The sequence below is a fragment of the Stylophora pistillata genome, chromosome 3, assembly GCF_964205215.1.
Source record: "Stylophora pistillata chromosome 3, jaStyPist1.2, whole genome shotgun sequence".
NCBI classification, from domain to species: Eukaryota; Metazoa; Cnidaria; class Anthozoa; order Scleractinia; family Pocilloporidae; genus Stylophora; species Stylophora pistillata.
In genome coordinates, this window is record NC_142521.1 from 33505965 (window position 1) to 33525964 (window position 20000).

Consider the following 20000-nt stretch of genomic DNA (forward strand, 5'->3'; position numbering starts at 1 on the left):
TGACGGTTGACGATTAATTTTTTGGAATGTTGTTTATAAAACGAACTAAACACGCGAATTTGGCTCTGACTCTTCATAATTACGCGTTTTCAAAGAACTTCTCATTTATAACGGCTTTTATTAATAAATGACTAACGTCTTACGAAATTGTAAGGATTTCGACACCGGAGGTCAGTTCTGTCGCTAACCAGTTTTACTTGCGATTAGAAGTTAAAGGACATGGACAAAAGTGTTTTTGTGATATGTGAAAACTTCTGTTTATAGCAAGATAACTTGACCCCCACTAAAAGCAATCGTTTAGTTCTAAATCAAGGATATCTGAGACATTTGGCGGGCAACATTGGCTTGCTAATTCGACGATTGATGGTAAAAGTATTGCGTTTCTGACGGTTGACGGTTAATATTCTGGCCATTTGATGGTTGTCGGCTAACTCCATGGAAACCCTCAAGAGTGCCACCTGAATCGGATTTTTCTCGCTTTTTTTCTAGGCGTTTTGAACCAATTGCAAGTTTGCGGTCATTTTCCGTTAAAGTTCGGTCACAACTGGTTTGCAACGCAATACCAACAGATACTAATTTAGCCACCTTTCTCAAGTTAAATTACAACGAAGCCGGACTTCATTAAAAGACGTATCCACTGAAAAAAATTATTGACACCGGCAAAGCTAAACTTGTGTGACAACAGTAACTATACCATACAAAAAATTCCTTTTCAGAACAATCTCATGAATCATTTAAAGTCTGCAAAAGTAGCCTAGTTTAATAGGAATATGTTAGACTTGGATGAAGAAAGACTGACCAAATTGTAATTGTTTTGTTTAAACTATGTGCCCGTTTGGCGACGCAAAACCGAATCTCCCATAACAGTTTTGTCCTCTATCCTTGCGTGTTAGTGCGATTACGGTTAAAAAATGGGTACAAGAGAAGTTGTGGTCATTATTTTCTCTTGACAGAGACAATTAACTAAGAATACCACCTTCGGATAAAAGTGCATCCCGCGACTATATATTCAAGTCTTCTTCCATCGTCAACAATATCGTCTGGACAGAAACGATGAATACTTCTGTTTCGTTTGATTTTCTCCTAATTGGTGGAACAAAGAAGCCTCATCAACTTCAACCTCGACAAAAACGTAAAAAAAAAAAATCATGTACATGATTCTGACAGACCCTAGCAGCGAATTTGTAGAATTGGAATTGCAAAGTATATGTATATGATTTATCGGTTGTCATTTAGAGTCTCTTGGATTGACCGTCATAGTCTCCATTTTTACTGAAAATGAGCTTTGAACGGCTGATAAAAATGATATAGGCATACATATTTGTATATTGAGGGTTTGTCGTCATTCCACACGTAAAACTTGTTCCAAAGTGAAACGCTGCTTATAAAAAAAAAAAAAGAAGAAAACACTTTAAGATACTTACGAATTCTACCATATCACTGATGGTCACAACCTATTTTTTTTATAAAAAGATGTTCCGGTGGGTAAACTATCCCACTCGTATCACCACTAGGATTAAGTGTATTTCAGTGGTTCGTTTTGTTGAAATTATATACGTCCAAAAGATGCTGTAACCAGGAACTAGGCCCGGCTAAATAGCACTGCAACATAGGCCTATGTATATTGAGGGCTTGTTGTTATTCCGCACGTTAAACGTGATCCAAAATAAAAGGTCGCTTCTTAAAAAAGAAAAAGAAAACAGTTGTAGATGCTTGCAAGTCGAGTGAGCTAACTTGATAATAAATAACTTATTTAAACTTTTAAAGGAATTCTTCAGAAGCTTGCATTGGCAAAATTCTATTGTATCCGGCATTGATTATCACAACTTTTTTTCTAAAAGAGCAGTTCTTGTCGGTAGCCCATCCCGCTAATTTCATCACTAACTTTGAATAATTACAAACCTATCATAGATTAAAAGAATGATGAAAACTTGGAAAATGCTGTATTTTCCACATCTAGGATAAAAGCCGCTTGCGTCAATGACTCAGAAGCGAAAACTACCCGCGGAGGAGCCGTAATAATTCTTGCCGAGTAAAACGACATTGACTTTGCAATGTGAAAGAGATATTTTTAGGACTCTGACATAAAGAAGATTCAAGGAGAGAGTTAAAGTCAACCGACAAGTGCTTCAAAATGAATACGTTCCTTCGACTGATTTACGTCAAAGCTTAAAATCATGTTGGATTTGAGTACCGTTCCTCGGCTAACTTCCGATGTTGAACTATGAATAGGTTGCAAACGACACTAATATGGCTAAAATCGTACAAGTAATCGCGTGTTCGGGTTTTTTTTTTCTTTTCTTTTCCTTTTTTATGACCCAGGCAGTATGATATTGTGCGATGTCATCCGTTGTCCATTGTCGATAGAAAGCAGATGATTTCATGTAAGTGGTTTTCCGTCTTTAGTATTTTAATTTGTTTTGGTATATCTAGACTGTTGTTGTTTGCTAGGTTCAGAGGAGACCTCCTGATAGCCTGAAAGTGAAGCAAGAGAAAAGTTAGATGAGTCCTACATTTCTTGGTTACCCATTCAAAGACAGACGACAAGATTAATAAACAGTCCAAAGTTCCAAAGTTCAAGAGTTCTTAAATATATACGAGTATCAAATATTACTAATATTAATGTAAGGTTAAAAATAATTCCCAAATAGTTAGTTCTAATATTAATACAAGCTTAATCTATAATATTGGTATCGCTAAGGTAAAGTAGACTAATATTAATTTAACTAGGATTTTTTAATGCTAAGTTGTAGATAATTCCAAGTTAATTTAATCAAACGTTAACTAAAGCTTAAGGTAATCCATTTACAAAAGTATTCTATAGGAGTCCCCATCAATTGCACAGATTGATGGGGACACCCAAGCGTTTCTAAAGTTAGAGAGTCGGAAGTAGTCGCACTCAATTCTATTTTTGGTCTCGCTGAGGGCATAGCGAATTATACCTTCAGGGGGGTCATTCCCATTGTGGAAGGTAGATTTATTTCGAAATTTCCAGATGCTGTACAGAATTGTATTAATTAGAAAGTGAGCAATACGATTCTGTTTTGGACTAGCAGGAGTCCAATGAAAAAAGAAAACATAGGTACTGGATGGGAGAAAGCTAGTTCCGAGGATAGAGGAGATAATAGGGGAAAAGTGGGTCCATACAGATTTCACACGGGGGCAATTGAGAAAACAGTGATCTATAGTTTCTTTACGGGAACAGAAGGCGCACTTATCTGAGTCGATATATCTCAGATTCTTAAGAGAATCGCGGACCTCAACAGCGCGAAGTACAATTTTCCAGGGTATGTCGTTCTTATCATTTTCAGAAAAGTCATCTCGCACTAAATTCCAAAATTTGTCAAGATCAAAGTCAATCGGAAGGAAGGGAGTCCAAAAGCGATAAAGAATCGGAGATGTAGAGTTTTCCTTCAAGAGAGTTCGATAACATTTCTTGGAAGAAAATTCAAAATCGCACCACTCCGTGCGGGAGAGAACCCCACGTAGAGTGGTGAGAGCGGAGAGAACATTCTCATAATAGGGCGTCAAGATCTGTGTACTCGGGGTGGAGTTATATATCTCGAAGAGAGCTCCACTTCAAGCGACAGGAGGCGAGCCTAGAGCCTAGAGAATATCTGGCCAAATAAAAGGATTTTGATTCGCGATCATCTAGATTGGAAATTACTGAGGCTAATTTAAGAGATTTACCTTTGATCAGGAAATTCAAAATGCCGAGACCGCCATTGCTAAGAGATTGGTGGCAAGACACTCGGCTAACCGTTTCAATTCGACAACCCCAGACAAATGGCCAAATTAAAGCGTTCAACTTAGAAATAACCCATTTCGGGACACACAAAACTGTACAGAGATATAGGAGCTTGCTAATTCCGAGGGTGTTAACGATGAGCGATCGGCCGAGAAGAGAAAGAGAGCGGGATTTCCATAAATTTAGATGTTTTTCTAATTTCTCTAGTTTTGGCTGCCAGTTATCCAATTCAGTATCGCGGCCGAAAGCAACACCTAGAATTTTAATTTTTGGCATCCATTTGAGGCCAAGTGGTTGGTCGTCGCGCGTACGCCACGCCCCCAACCACATGGCCTCTGTTTTCGTAATATTAAGGCGTGCCCCAGAGCCACGCTCGTAGATATTAATCATGTTGAATAGAACTTGCAGAGAGCGATAAGATTTCACTATACAGGTCGTATTGCAGCATAATTTCCAACTTTATGGCAGAGACCATGTGCGCCCGGAAATAGAAAGCCTTCGATATCAGGATTATTTCGGATTTTGCGTGCGAGAGTTTCAACGCACAAAACATAGAGCATGGGAGACAGGGAATCCCCATGTCTCACCCCACGAGACAAAGGAATCGCATCGGTTAGCCATTCATTAACAGTAACACGCATATTGGCGCCATTATATAAAGTATTGATCCAAAAAAAAAAGACGGGCCAAAACCAAAACGGGGTAAGAGGCTTTGCAGAAAGGTGCGATTAACGCGATCGAAGGCTTTCTCTTGATCTAAACAGAGCAAAATGCCGGTTTCATTCGTGCGGTCGATGTAATCTAAGATATCTCTAAGTAAATGTAAGTTTGAAGTAATTTTGCGTCCGGGCATAGAGCAAGTTTGATCAGGGTCAACGAAATATTCCAGAAATTTAAAGAGTCGAAGAGAGAGAACTTTTGAGCATAACTTATAATTAACGTTTAAGAGGGAAATCGGACGCCAATTTTTCAGATTCTTACGATCTCCTTTCTTAAAAATAACGCGTGTGTTGCTCATCTTTAAGGAATCACACAGCTCTCCGGTTTGGTAGCATGCATTTAAGACTCGACATAAATGTGGAGCTAAACGATCTCAAAATCTGGCGTAGAATTCAACCGAAAGGCCATAGCATCAGGGCCAGGTGATTTATTCCTATTCATATTTTTCATAGCGAGAGTAGGTTCGTCAAGCGTGGTCTCGCCTTCACAAGATGACGCCTGATCAAAAGTTAATTTTCGTGATGGAGAAGGTAAAAGATCGTCTTGAAGAGCAGCATCTATCGGTTCTTCGGAAAAGAGCCGAGTGTAGAAATCGATATGAGCTTTTTCAATCTCCTCTTGGGAGGAAACTTCGATACCGGTAGAATCATAAACCGAAGAGATATGGGATCACTGAGCTTGAATTCTTTGTAAATTAAAAAAAATACCGACTGGGGCGTTCGCCTTCCTCTAGCCACTCTTCTCTACTACGAATAATGATTCCTTCGACTTGTTTAGTTCGAAGGGCTTTCAAACGAAATTCGGTGTCAGAAATTAAAGGGATAACGGAATTGTCTCCGTCAACTAAACGTTGACGAAGACGGATCAATTTGTTTGTCAAAATCATCTGGTCTCTTTGCAATTGTCTAAGCTTTTTGCGGGAAAAGGAGATCGTTTCTTCTTTAATAGACTGTTTTAAAAACTCCCACCAATCTTGGAGACACGGAAAACAAGATAAAAAACGTACATGATCATCAATTAGTTTCTCTATAGTAGCGCAAAAATCCTTATCGTTCAAAAGAGAGTTGATAAAACACCAAACGCCTGGACCGCGTTTTACAGCGGTGGGAATATCGAAGGTAAGAAAAACAAAATCGTGGTCTGATATCGAACAAGGGCGAATGTCACACTTAACATTGGGTAATAATAAATCTTTCTAAATCAAAAACCTGTCAAGCATACTCCCAATTGATCTTGTAGAGTTAAACCACGTGAATTCTCTTGATCTTGGATGCAAATCTCGCCGAACATCTGAAAGCGCGAAATCCCTTTTTAAAGATTCGTATTCTTTGCGTAGAGAGATATTCCCATCAAATTTATCGAGTGCGTTGTCGTAACACTTAAAATCTCCTCCGATGATAATCGCAGAGGAGGGAATAAAAATTTTCGTGAATCGAAACAAAAAAAAAATTTCCGTTCGGTAGGATTGGTAGAAGCGTAGATATTGACTAGATTAATATCAATGTCGTTGCACCTGATCAAAACACGGAAAATACGACCTTGTGAGTCCCTCTTCCAAGATACGATTTCGTCTGAGCATTTAGAAGAAATCAAGGTGACGTCACCACCCTGTTTCCCGGAGGCATGACACCAAAAAACTCCGACCCAGCCATCTACGGGATAGAGATTTGATAGTAGATTCAGAATGAATTAACGTTTCTTGTATAAAACAGACATCCCAGTTGGACTTCTCGATCAAATCAAACAAGAAATTGTAGGTAAGGGGGTTTGCAAGACCCCCTGCATTGATAGTTAAAGTTTTGAAGGATTCTTGGAAAAAAGACACATTTCACTTGAAGATTCTTGGAAAAAAAGACTCACTTAAGAATTATAAGCTTACTTGTGTTTCCTTGACCTTTTTCTCTCCTTTTTCCTCTCTGAGGTAGGGGTCGAGAGTTCAGATGATGATGATCTTCTTTTCAGTTCGTGAGTAGTTTCCATCTCTTCTTCTGGGTTGTTAGGAGTGGCCAATATGGAAGTGTGTGATGCGTTAGGTACAGGGAGAGAAGAACGAGGTTTTCCGGTGACAAGTGTTGGCGCAGTAGATCTTCGGGAGCACGCAAGGGAAAATTCGTCGGGCAGTTTGGCAGGTGTTCGGAGGGAAGGTGGTTTGATGGCAGATTTGATTGTGGCGATGAGTCCTTGAAAAGTGATGGGAGGTGAGTCCGTAGGGGTAGATTCAGAAGATTGGCCAGGTTGTTCAGACGGAAGATCGGGTAGTTCAGATGGAAGATCGGGCTGGTTAAGTTCGTTGGGCTGTTCAGGAGGCGGTTGAGTGGTTAAATAAGAAGCAGGAGGTTCAGAAGAAGGATCCGTCAGTTGTTAAGCAGGCAAAGTAAACTGTACGTGTGGTGGCAGAATGGAGGCCAGCGGGAGATTTTCGTCAATAGACGAGGAATCCGAGTCAGCGGGTTGAACGGGTTTCTCGGATTGATTAGGTGGAGGAAGGGCAGAGGTGAGCGGCAAATTTTCCATCGAAGCGGAGCTGAGGTTGCCACCGTCAATATTTACATCTTCTTTTTCGTCTGTTGGCGTGCCATGTACTGTTGGGAAGACCCACCAGTATTCGCAATTAACGCCTATGTGACCCTCTTGTTTGCAAATACAGCAAAGTGTTGGACGTTGACACTCACGGGCTTCGTAACCAGTGTTTTCACAATTAAAACATATTTTGTTTGGGCAGACGTTGTTGAAGTGACTTGGACGATTGTATTTTCTACATGTAGGAGTATGGCCAGAATATTTAATAAAAATTTGGTACTTGCCGAAGCGAAGAAAACTAGGAATTGGTTTGGAGATTCGTACGCGGTAATGTCGGAGACCATTGTATATATTTGGGGCGTACGTATGTTTTCCGCGGCGGTAGTTTAAGACATCACAGTAGGGTGTTAGACATTTAATGATTGCAGGGTAAGAGAGCTCAAAAGGGGCGTTATTCATATTCATAGGGGAAAACGCATTCGTGTGTATAATAACTTCTCACAGTTATATTTGAGTTTAGATTTGTATGCGAATGTTTGGTTGACCTTTTAGCCACAAAATGAAAAAACCCTTACAAAAGCTAAAGTGTGGTCTAATTTTACAATCATCTGTTCTCTATTTCCTAATTTAATTCACTTCATTTAGTTATTTATTTATTTACTCATCAATCTTTCTTCGGTTTATTTTGTGCTTGTCAAGTTTCATGAGTGCTTAGCAGAAGGATTGACTCTCAATACATGCGTCATTAAATCTGTTCATTAATAATGAGCTGAGTGCTGAAAGTTTGGCTAATGTTGTATGTTCCACTTCTAAGACCACAATCGTTTGTTTCAATCACTCAGAAGTGAAAATTCTCGAGGATTCGCCATAACAATGCCAGCTTAGCATTAGGAAACTGACTTTACAATGCGAAAGAGAAATTTTAGGACTGTGACTTAAGAGTCCAGGGGAGAATTTAGGTCAGCCAACGAGTGCGTCGAAACGAACGCGTTCCGGTGATTGATTTACATCAAAAGCTTAAAATCATTTTGGATTTCACTACCGTTTCTCAGCTAACATCCGATGTTGAGCTACAAATTGGTAGTAAATGACACTAATGTTGCTAAAATCGCACGAGCTGTTGATATATAACCGTGTTTTATAATGAGCATATTATAGACTTAAAATGTAAATTTACAAGATGTTCGTTAAAGGAACCGAATCAACTACAATTTAAAACTTATCGCGGAAAATGACAACTTACGATTGATACAGATATACGCGACTAACTGCTGAGCACAACAATTTAATTTGAACAACTTTTGGCTAAACATAAGGCAATTTATATTCGAGGCTTTTTTAGTTTGGTTTATCTTTTGTTGTGCGCACTATTGCTATTTGCTAGGTTCGGAGAAGAGCTCCTGAAAGTCTGAGAGTAAAGCAAGAGAAAGGGTAAGTCCTGCATTTCTTGGTTACCTTATTCCAAGACCGACAACAAGAGCAATCAGTTGTTGTCAATCTAAATTGCAATCCAGTTTCTGAACCTTAAACTTAGAGGCTACAGACTGTTCGACATCCTCAGCGGATTCCAGAGTCTCTTGTTCGATCTTATGATCTACCATTCATAAGCCGGCTTTAATTAAAACCTCGGTAATCCAAACTGTTTGGTATCTACTTTATTCGTTTATTCATTATTCTGCAGGCCTTCCCGTTCTATCCAATTGATCTTTAATAGCTTTCCCTTTGATTTTCTTTTTTCCATTGATTTCTGTTTTGTCTCGGATTGTTTTTTTCATTTCAACTCGGAATTAAAGCTCGCCTAATTTACATGAATGTTTGTCTAAACGAATGCCCACCCTTTGATAAAAGGCTCACGCTAATCATCAGACATCACAAATGATTGAGGTGAAAAGCAATCATAATGATGAAAGCTCTGTTTTATTTTTGGAAAAACTAATCTGCTGACAGATATAATCTGTTTCTTTCCTTTCATAGATGTTGAAATTCTTGATCTCTCTTACGGTGCTATGGACCTTGCTGATGTGGAAAACTGCTCATGGGTGTTGCAACCGTTACGAAAAAACAGTAAGTATCGTGTGTCACATGCACTGATGATAACACGAAAGACGAGGAAGAAGAAGATAAGTTTATTGAATGAAATCCTTGAAATATCTTCTCATTTCATCAAAGAGTAGATGTATCATACCAGTTCTAGAGCTTCCCTCATAAGAATAAATGTACTATGACTGATCATGTGCCAAAATTATAATTTTCAGTTTCCCAGGAGCTGCAATAGTCTATTGCCCAATGCACCAAGCGGCGTTTACAAAATCCAACCCTTGCCCAACATTGAACCCACTTTAGTGTAATGCGAGATGTCGACTGGAGTTATTGGCGAACACAATCACCACGTCAACTTTCTTCCTCGTGGCATGACTCCAAGACGTGATGCCCAGAAAATTGTCGACGCTCCCTTCACTGACAGAAAGAATGTCCTGATCAAGTTGCAGAAAAAAGACGATCGAAGCGAGGCGTACACTTTGATCGAACCTCATTCTAGTTTCACCAACGTTGAATTCGGACTGCTGGTCAACAGTCACTTTGGTTACACGACACCACAGAATTCTTTCATGAGAGATTATCTCTAACTTCTTCGGAATTCTCCCTTCATCGATTGCCAGGCAGAGGAACCTCTAAGGCTTCAAATCCAACAAGAAACTTATCCAGTTCAGAAATTGCGACGCAGATCCAGACAGCTTGTTCGCTTTCATGCCAAACCATGATCTGCAGACACCGAGCAAGTACTATCCAAATCTGGTTTACGAAAGTCGTGGTGTTGTTGTTGACTGGCATGCAACCGCTAAGAAAATCACCAGTCCCGATCGTATGATGCCAAATGACTATTTCTTCTTGAAAGAGCTACACTTTGGGGGCTGCGGGAGTTACACATCCAGCGACTGATGGAGTAAATTTGGCTTTCACGCGTCTGCGATTGAAATTCGCTAAGACTGTTTCATATGTCACAGTCCCAGGCAAGAATAGTTCTGGTCCTATTTGTCACTGACTCTGCTATTTTGCTATTTAGTGTATGTTACCGTAGCTAAACCACTCTATAAAAGTCGGAAATCTGTAATGTCGAGCGAATAAAAGTACGCGGAAGAAAATTGTTCTTTTGAATGTTTTATTTTTTATTTTTTCGATGTGATGTCATTTTGCCTCAGTTTCATTGGTTCATTATTTTCAAATTACACTAGATCACTCACCTATACGCTAAATCTCGTTTTGAATCCTTCTTTACTTTTTTTCTCACCTCGTGAGCGGGCGAGAAAAAAGTCGCACGGTCATTTAACTTTCGTGTGGTTGTCATAACAGTACTGTTGTTTATTCAAAAGCTTACTCATTTTTCCTCTTGTTTCAAAGTTTACTCGGAAGCCTTTTAAGTTACCTTTACAAATAAAAATGTTTCGGTGAATGCTTTCTCTTTAATTTGAATAACGTCTATTTTCTTTGTTATCCACTCGCTAAGAAAATGTTATGTTTATGGAAGATTTCCCCGTGATTAAACTCGTAATTGTAGCCTAAATCATTCGGGTTCTTTTGGAAATCACTTTTTTACAAGTTAGAAAAAAATAAAATTGTTATTGACCAGCATAGGTCGGTCTGTATTGGGAAAAACTGTGCCCTCTGTCTTGAGTACAACCCTTGGCCTACGGCCTCGGGCGGTATCCAAGTCCTCGGGCACAGTTTTTCCCAATATGGACCTCCCCGCTAGTCAATAACATATATTTGTTAAGTTTCGTTCCTTCGTTTATTCAACCATACATCCATTTACTCCTCATGTATAATTTTATTCGCGTATATAAGTCTTAGAATGAGGAGAATTCTGAAAGCAATATGGACAGACAAAATAACATACAAGGACCTATGGGAAATATCGGGTCAGGTATATGTACCCATTCAGATACAAATCGGTAGAAGGAAGAGAAAATGAATTGGTCACACCTTAAAATAACTACTAGGCATTATTAGGTAATCATTGAAATGGAATCCGTGGGACAAACGGAAAAGAAAAGGCACCTCTGGATCACACTCGAGTGGCTACCCCACGACAGAAATATACGAAGAAGAGAAATCTTCGACAGCCGACGCTCGGGGAGGAGCTAAGGGCATAATTCATGGTCATAACTATTTTCTCTAATAAGCACCCAAGCCCTAATAAGCGCTTACCCCCATGGGCATAGTGTCAAGCAAGCGCCCCCTTTCCCCCTTTCCCCCTCGAGCCCCTCCTCTCCTCAATCACTTTCTTAAATGTTAGGGATTTAGGGAACAAAAGGGTTTTTTGAAGCGCCACTTTATCAATGACTTTTTAAGCATCAACAACAATGAAATCTGTACAGGGAAATAACTAAAGGCACCCTTGGTTAAGCGACCTCCACCCTTAGATAGGCCCCCCGAGCGCTTATATATATAGAGAAGTAGGGGATATCATTCTAACTTTCAAAAAAAATTTGGATTTGTAAGTCTGGAAACTCTTATGACGCAAACTATAAATACATCGCTTTCCTTCGCTCGGAGAGAGAGTTTAGTAGTATTCATATTTCATATTTTGAAACCAATCCGTAAACTAATATTATTACGTATTCCATTGAGAATGGAGTTGAAAACGCTCACTCGTGAAACTTACAAACAAGGACCATTAGATTCGGTTTTCGCATGATAGCCATAATTATCAAGGCCTCAGTTTGTGTTATCCACCTCAGCCTTCGGCTCCGGCAGTGTAACGTTTGCGGCGACCAAAAATCTAAATTCTCAAGTTAAGGAGGTGTCGCTCCAAAACGCGGTTAACGAGGTGTTTGGGGACTATTTTACAGATCAAGATAACAAACCAAAGTTGAGTGTTTGCACGAATCTTTATTCTTGAAAGGCAATTGACCACGAACCACAATCAACTATGAAAAATCACGATTAATCTCACAATCAATCAATCTATCGATCGTAAACTGAAACAACAATATAACGAAACTCTATCAATCTACTGAAATCTCGCGGAATACATAATCAAAGAATTGCGTGTAAAAACTGGGCCCCAATGTCGATAACGAGATTGACAATTCAAATAAAACAGAACAAAAGTTTCGATATAAATTAAAATAATTTTGGTGGCTGGTAACAGCCCACTGTTCTTATCTAAATGGTGGGCGTTCACTCGCATTTGGCACGAATTTGGCCTTTAAATCTTAAATCAATAGAGAGTACGGCAATATCTGTTTGTATATTGTCACCCAACACTGAGAAGACCAGACTAGAAAAGATGTTGAGAAAACGAAAGGGCGAAAGTTTACCAAAACTATCAAAAACTTACGAAGAACTGATTAAAGCCGATGCTAAACTTGCCTTTTATATGCGCGTGGTGAAGCTGAAAGGTCCAATTACAAAACCAATAGAAATACAGAAAAACAGATAAACATTGTAACTATGAACGTATCTAAGATCATTCTGTAATTAGTGAATTAATCAATAAGCAATCAAAATATAAGCCATTTGACTAGTGTCCTTAACAGGTAGATAACACAAACTTTGGCCTTGATAATTATCGCGATCATGCTCAACCTCAAGATGCTGAGACTGGTTGACTATTTTCTAAGCCTGAGTTTAGCTTTGCTCAGCTGCTTCATCTCGAAATGGTTAGTACAACTGATATGAAGTTCACAGTATACTTCAATTGGCGCAGCATTTGGCATCGGGTATATTCTGTACGGACCGCTCACCGCTCCAGGAATGTAATGTGAACGTAATGGCCTTTCCACTGATATTAGAATGTTAACAAGTTATTTAAAGACAAGAATATCCTTTGGAGTCAGGTTTGTAAATCTCCGTCACCTTGAACTCTAATAAGCGATTAGGGAGTGTCGATTAGCTTGTGGGCACGAGCTCGAGGATGGGATTTACATCTATAGGTTTGCTTTAAGGATTCCTTGGGAGATAATTATGGTAAAGAACAGTAAATGTATGTCTAACGAATTCCAAAGGCAGTGGCATTGTAACCAAATTGCTTCCATCGGTCGCTTGAAGTGAGCAGCCACAGCCACCAAGATGTAGTTCTGTCATGAAAAAGAACTTATTTGGCATTTTCAGACCGCCACTCGTGACAGGTTTGGCATGAGAACGCCAGTTTACCGCAAGTCCACTAATTTCATAGACTGACGTCCCGCTATGATGACCAGAACTTCTTATATTTTTGCTTGGTATAATTTTGTAACTTTATTTTTCCGTCTCAATGTTTAAGAAAAGGAAGATGCAGAACAAATTAATATTTCGATACCATTATCCTCAATCGGAATCTTTAAGGATTTTACCAACCTTTCCTTTTTATTTGCTGGAAGAGAAAGCCCCTTAGGAATTTGAGGGAGCCTTCACCGTCGCATGAGACTTCAAGAGCACATTCGTTCATTTCACACAGCCCATTGCCTTCAGATGATCTGTCGTAGTTGTATGAAATATAAGTACGACAGTTGATCAACTTAATGGCCTGCTCCCAGTTGGCTTGTTAGCTCAATTGGTAGAGCGCTGCACTAGTATCGCAGAGGTCAGTGGTTCGAGTCCGTTACAGGCCTGATTTTTTTCAGGTCTGATTTTCGCTATTGCATAAATAGCGCTATCTACTGCGAGGATCGTGCATCATACATACGATGACTTTTATTGGCTAACCGTTTTATCGATTCTTTTGTGAATTCTGATTGGCTAGAGTTGGTGGTTTTCTTTCACTGTAACGAATAAGATGGTTTACAGAGTGTCTATATAGTCAACTTTACGGACAAAAGCGTTGTGCCAGGTTTTCGTAGACGTTCCCTCCCTTCCGTTTCTCCTTGGGGGGCACAGCAGGACTATATGTAAGCTAGCTTTCTTACTCACTGGCTGACTGGCTGACAGACCGGCTGACTGACTGGCTGACAGTCTGATTGACTGAGTGATTGACAGACTTGCTAACAGACTGGCTGACGTGCTGACAGAATGATTGATTGATTCAATGTCTATCTAGTCTACAGTAACCTTAATGTTCCAAAAAAAGGATCAACTGTGATCCTGGTAACTCATTAACGAATTCCAATGGCAGTGGCGTTATATCCAAACTTTCTCCAGCGGTCACTAGAGCTGTAGCAACCGCAGCCACCAAAATGAAGCTCTGTCAAGATAAAAAATTGTTTGGCATCGTCTGGTCAGGATAGGTGATTGGTTTTGCTTTGGAACGCCATTCTACGGCGAGCCCGCTTTGCTCCCAGCGTGAATCCTTTTGACAACTGATGGGAGTTTGATGATATCGGTTTGGGAAAAATGCAAAAAAAGCTGTTTGGTTTAGCGTCGCAGTTTGTAAATTCAATTAAAAAGTCGTTTGCTTTGAAACCCTGGGGCGTTTTGTTTCCAGCCAGCAGTTTAGGAAGGACACCGAGGAAGATGTATTCCTTCATGAAGTCGTTCACTGGTTGTGTGTAACAGGAGTAGCTATTGACCAAGACTCCGAATTCAACGTTGGCATAATTTGGATGGGGCTGGATGAGGGTGAATGACTCCCTGCCAGATACTTTGTACTTCAACTTTAACAAAATATTTTTCTTATCTTTGAAAAGGGCGTCGACAATCTGCTGGGCATCTGATCTGATATTCAGGCTAGGGGGAGGAAAACCGAATACTCCCCCTTCAATGTCTAGCTCACAGTATACCTCAACAGGATCGGCATTTGGCACTGGATAAATTTGGTAAATACCGCTTTTCGCTACAGGATCCGTTTACTTGATTTCCTCACAACTCTCAGAATACTAGAAGAGGCAACACTCAAAATTGCGCCAGATTACGGTAATGCATAGTGACATCCCAATTTCTACAGAACTGATCTCTGTTACTTATTCAGTTATATGCCACAAAGAACGAAACTGGTGTGACTTAATAGGCTGTTCATGTATATTGATGATGTATTCTGTTCTTTTGGTTATGGGCATAAACCAAGAGGGTCATCCTATTAAGTTAGGCTCGATTACAATAATCTCCAAGGTATTCTAGCGATACAAAGTAATTTGAAAAGGGTTTGTGGATGATAAGTTTTGTCAAGTGGGATGAGAAGCTTCATCCTCTTTTGTTCCGGTTTATGTCTCGGTTCGCTTTTTGCCTTATGGATACGAGAAATTGACCCCATTTAGTGGCACTTCAAGGGAAAATGTTGGAGAAGATATACGAAAACCCATTAGTCAGGATCATATCAGTTATACTAACCGTTTCGAGATGAAGCAGCTGAGCAAAGCTAAACTCAGGCTTAGAAGTAAGGGTGGTGAAACCAGTCTCAACATCTTGTACTGCTTCATCGTTTAGCTCGCAAAGCTTCTTTCCTTCCTCCTCCCCGTAATTTAATGAGCGACACAGTGGACGATTCCTCAAGCAGAGTTGTATATACAAAACTGGACGCCTCCTGACGTTCTCTAACATGACCGATTAGATAATGATCCTTCACGATGTTATAAAATGACGAGCGGCTTTAAATAGCAGTCGTTAGAGTCGATGCTGAAGCTGTCACGGCCAATATTATCATGGTAGCCTTCATGCTACGTAAATAAATATAAAGGTAAATGAATCGGAAGAGACGAGCTCAATCGACCTAACACGTGAATGAGTTGCATTAAGAAACTTGCAGAACGTCCACAATTTTAATGGCTAGAAGCCCTTGTTGAAAAAATGTCAAAATATCCGTTTTTACTATATTTTCCTTTTAGATAATAACAACAAGAGAAAAAAAAGGTGCGATTTCATAGATTTAACTCGGTCTTAGATCTTTGTTTTCTATCCTCTTTTTTGTCACCGTACTAATATCCGCCTCGATGTCTTTAATTTACTTACTTAGGAAAACTCATCCAGTGGACCCCGTGATTTCGCTAAGGTCACGAATTGACAGACAGCGAAAATAGAAACCGTGAGTGATCCGAAACGAGACTCGTTCGTAGAAATGAGACTCGTTTGTAGAAACGAGACTTGTTTGTAGAAACGAGAACGATTTCACCGTATGGTTCAACGATCTTTCGTAACATCGTGTTCGTGGTCTAAGAACGTGTTCTTAGACAACGAGCACGAAGCAGATCGTTAACGATACCAGCCAAACGTTGACGATCTAATCGTCGACATCCAAATCTTCGACCAACGTTGAATCTTACGAACGGAGCACAAGTACAGAACGTGGGTTCTACGAAATTCCAGTTCGTATCTCGTTTTATTTTCAAATCACAATATCTTTAATTTGTATGAGTACAGAACTAGGGTTTACGAAAATCCAGGTCAATATTGTATTTGATTTTCTCATCGTAATATCGTTACCTGGGACACAAAAGAAGGAAATAGATTGAATAGGGTGGGAAAAGGAAGAATGTAGTCAACAGTATTGGATGATGGATGTTCTAAGCGATTATTTGAGAAACTTTGAAGAGAAAACCACAGAGGATGATCCTTCGAAGATCAGCAGTTTATTAAACATTGATTACTACATTCTTAGGCAAATTTACTTTAGCACGTTTTCTTGATAAGATTTTTTTCTAACAATTCTTTTCCAAATACTGGACTTGTTCCCGGAGAAACGCATGACGCGTAATTGCTGGAATAAACTACTTTTCCAAAAATAATTTCCATGCTTGATTTTCACTGGAATCAACTTAAGAAAGTAGCGTTTAGTGAACAAGTAGCATTGCAACAATAAACCTCTTAAAGAACTACGTCCCTTACACAATGAAATCCGATCGCTAAACCTGTCACATAAGTGTGTACAGTTGCGCAGAAGTGGATCATGAACGAGAACAAGACATGAATCACGGTTAAATATAAACAAACGAACTGTTATGGTATGAAAGTAACACAGTGGCTCTCCTGAAATGAACACAGCTTCGCTTTCTATTTTTTCTCGTGACACTCTATGGAATGAAATTGAGATTTTACCTCCGTGGTATCTTTCTAATCAGTCTTCGTCAAAATCTCACCGTTATCGATGTCAGCAGGACATCAATAATGATAATTATTGCCACGATATTGCTTTTAATTTGGGTTGTTGACACAGACTCGTCGCTGAATATGTCTATTGAAATTAATGGCATAAAGAAATGGGGTTTAGTTGCAATTGTTCGCCACGACTTGGCCGCCGGGTTACCAAGAAAAATGGGTTGGACTAGGTTTAAATGAGAGATGAATAAGAATAAAAAAAGTTAAGGTCGACCTGAGCCACATGGAAAAAGGGAATCAGTTCTGGGGGCACGACTATTCCAAAACAAATAATAGAGCTTGATTAAAAGCCGATATTAGAATTTTTATAGCTTTCCTGGACTGCTTCGCGGAGGTTTTGTTATGTAAATCCTTGAACTGAAAACAGCATAATACGGACATATTTCTGCTATTCAATTTATCGTTTGCCTACGATATTTCAGCACTTTTATTACATCTGGTTTTTTGAAAGATGTAATTTGTTATTGAGATCTCACCAATCCTTTCGCACTGTTTGAAAATACGTGTGTCAATCATTATGAAAACCTGCACTATATCAGTGTTAGAAATCGTAGGTTAATTCACTGGTTTTCACTTTTTTTACAGTGATAAAACATGTTAACCTACCTCTAATCATTTTTCAAAGATAACACCGGTGCACTTTTATTTCCATGCCCTCCATCTTTTTAAAGGGTCCTTTTCTGTATTCTTCTGTTTTGTTTGCTTGTTTGCTCGTTTATTTGTCTGGAGTTCGAAGAACAGATGGATAAGTTCAGAGAGCGAGTATCGAAAGAGTTGTCACCACAAAAATCATTCCAAAAGTCGAGTGGACGGATTCCCTTTAATAGGCACTCAAGAAGCTAGAGTTGCTCTCGGCTACGCCTCAATGCGTCGTTTATTTTGTTTCGGAAAAGTATTTCGCTATGCTTCAATGATCTTGTCTCTGATTGGTCAAAAACTGACAGTTAAACTCAAGCGTGGAAATGAAGTTTAGCGTTGCGAAACGAGAGGAAACCGTCGATTGTTTGAGGATACTTATCTTTGGAGTTAGGAACTGAGTTGGGAACCGAGTTAGGAAACGAGTTGGGAACCGAGTTAGGAACCGAGTAAGGAACCGAGTTAGGAACCGAGTTAAGAACAGAGTTGGAAACCGAGTTGGGAACCGAGTTGTAGGAACCGAGTTGGGAACCGAAGTTTTCCGACGATTGATTTTCACCATTTTTACGCCGTCTTTCGGTCCAGTCTACGTCCTAAACCTCGCGCCGCCATCATAGCCTTAATTTTTTTTTAAATATGAGTTCTTCCCCATTAGTTGCCTTTGACTCTAGGTAACGTTTGAAGATAAGTCTTAGAGAAACAAAGTTATAGTTTGTTGTCGACGTCGTCAAAATGGCGCAGAAAATCAGGAAAATTCAGATTTGGCCACCGAGAGAAGTCTATCGCGATTTTAAGTAGAGAACTCCAAGTTTCGTATTCCTCCTAGGGCTTGATGAGAAACGGCGGCTTTTCAAATTTCACGCATATCGGTTGAAAGCGAGTGGAGAAATCGTTGAAAAACGGACAGAAAAACACTGCAAATGAGGTACTGAAACATGGAAAAACTTCTGTTAAGACGTTTAGATGGCAATTTCTTATAGGGGTTTAACTCTTGGGATACATCTCGCTAAGACAACAGATTGCATCGACAGTTGTCAGCGCTGGCGAAGTCTGAAGGTCATAAGTAAAAAATTACATGATTTATGACCTCGTGAGAATGACGCAGAAAATCAGGAAACTCAGATTTGGCCACCGAGAGAAGCCTATCGCAATTTTAAGTAGAGGACTCCAGGTTTCATACTATTCCAAGGGCTTGACGAAAAACGGCGGCATTTTCAATTTCACGCCAATCGGTTAAAAGCGGGGTGAGTAATCAATGAAAAACCTGGAGCAGATTGACGTCATCAATATGGCGGACAAAAACATGGCGGAAGATAAGTACGGCTTAGTTCTGCGATCGGGGGCGATTTAAGTAGTCAGGCTTTCGTACTCCTCCAAGCGCTTGAGGAGAAACTCCCACATTTCAGATTTTACGGCAATCGGTTAAAAGCCGGCGGAGTAATCAGTGAAAAACCTCGCGCAGAGATCGTATTGCGATCGATGGAAAAACGATCGTAAACAGATCTTTGTATGCCAATTTGTCAATGGCGTTTCCCTTTCAAGCCATTAGACCTGGGCAAGACAAAGTCAATCGACATCTCTCCGAGGTTCTAGGCTATGAAACTCCTACCTTTAAACGCACGTGACTTATGATGTGCTCAAAACGGAGAAAGAAAGCACTTGTATGCAAATTAGTTGTTCTTGGTGTGGTTTTACGGCGATTATAAGAAATCTAGGAAGGATTTCTAGTACAGGGCTCGTGTTGCCTCTTTCAAATTACCCTATTTTGTCAATAATCATAATCGATGATCAATTAATTAATTATTAACTCGGTTCCTAACTCGGTTCCCAACTCGGTTGTTAGTTTACTAATGACTGTTTTGTTTTCCCTTTCTCTGGGTTCTTTCTCGGGAGGTAAAAAATCCATTCCCAAAGAAAAAGTAGGTAGATCTTCATCGGCTTGTTCGCTTGTTGCCATATCTAATTTAACTTTTTTTCGGAAGTTTATTCCGTTTTTTAAAGAAAAATGCTGAGGTCACTCGCGCGAAAAAAATTTTTTCACGAGGCATGTGTTTGCTGACGTCACCAGTGTGCACAATGGGAAAATTGAAGCACGCTCGCGCAATTGAATTTGATTCACGAATTTACAAGCGATGTTATAAAACCAATTAGGCTTACCAACAATGCAGATTTAATGAAAAAGTTAATCACAATTAATAGTAGAGAGGGAAGTTCTTACAAGCTTGCGCAAAGGTCTATTGCAAACTCAATCTGTTCCTCTAGTGGTTTTGATTTGTACCAGTTACGACTTGAGAGAACTTTGTCATCTGGTTCCTTTTTAGTTTTTTCATTGTCAAAGTCTCCGCTTTTGCTTTTAACGACAATTTTCAGT

At 39.6% G+C, this 20000-nt stretch overlaps 1 non-coding gene and 2 pseudogenes across 2 annotated transcripts; 2 read left to right on the top strand and 1 right to left on the bottom strand.

Annotated features, from left to right (window-relative positions):
- Positions 1-8046: 8046 nt before the first annotated feature.
- LOC148735717 (uncharacterized) lies at positions 8047-10083 on the top strand (annotated as a pseudogene). The gene is made up of 3 exons (XR_015999315.1): positions 8047-8419; positions 8963-9052; positions 9244-10083. The product of XR_015999315.1 is annotated as an uncharacterized LOC148735717 (transcript).
- Positions 10084-13508: 3425 nt separating this feature from the next.
- On the top strand, positions 13509-13581 carry Trnat-agu (transfer RNA threonine (anticodon AGU)). The gene has a single exon. It is a non-coding gene; the product is annotated as a tRNA-Thr (tRNA).
- Positions 13582-14030: 449 nt separating this feature from the next.
- On the bottom strand, positions 14031-15442 carry LOC148735719 (uncharacterized; annotated as a pseudogene).
- Positions 15443-20000: the final 4558 nt, after the last annotated feature.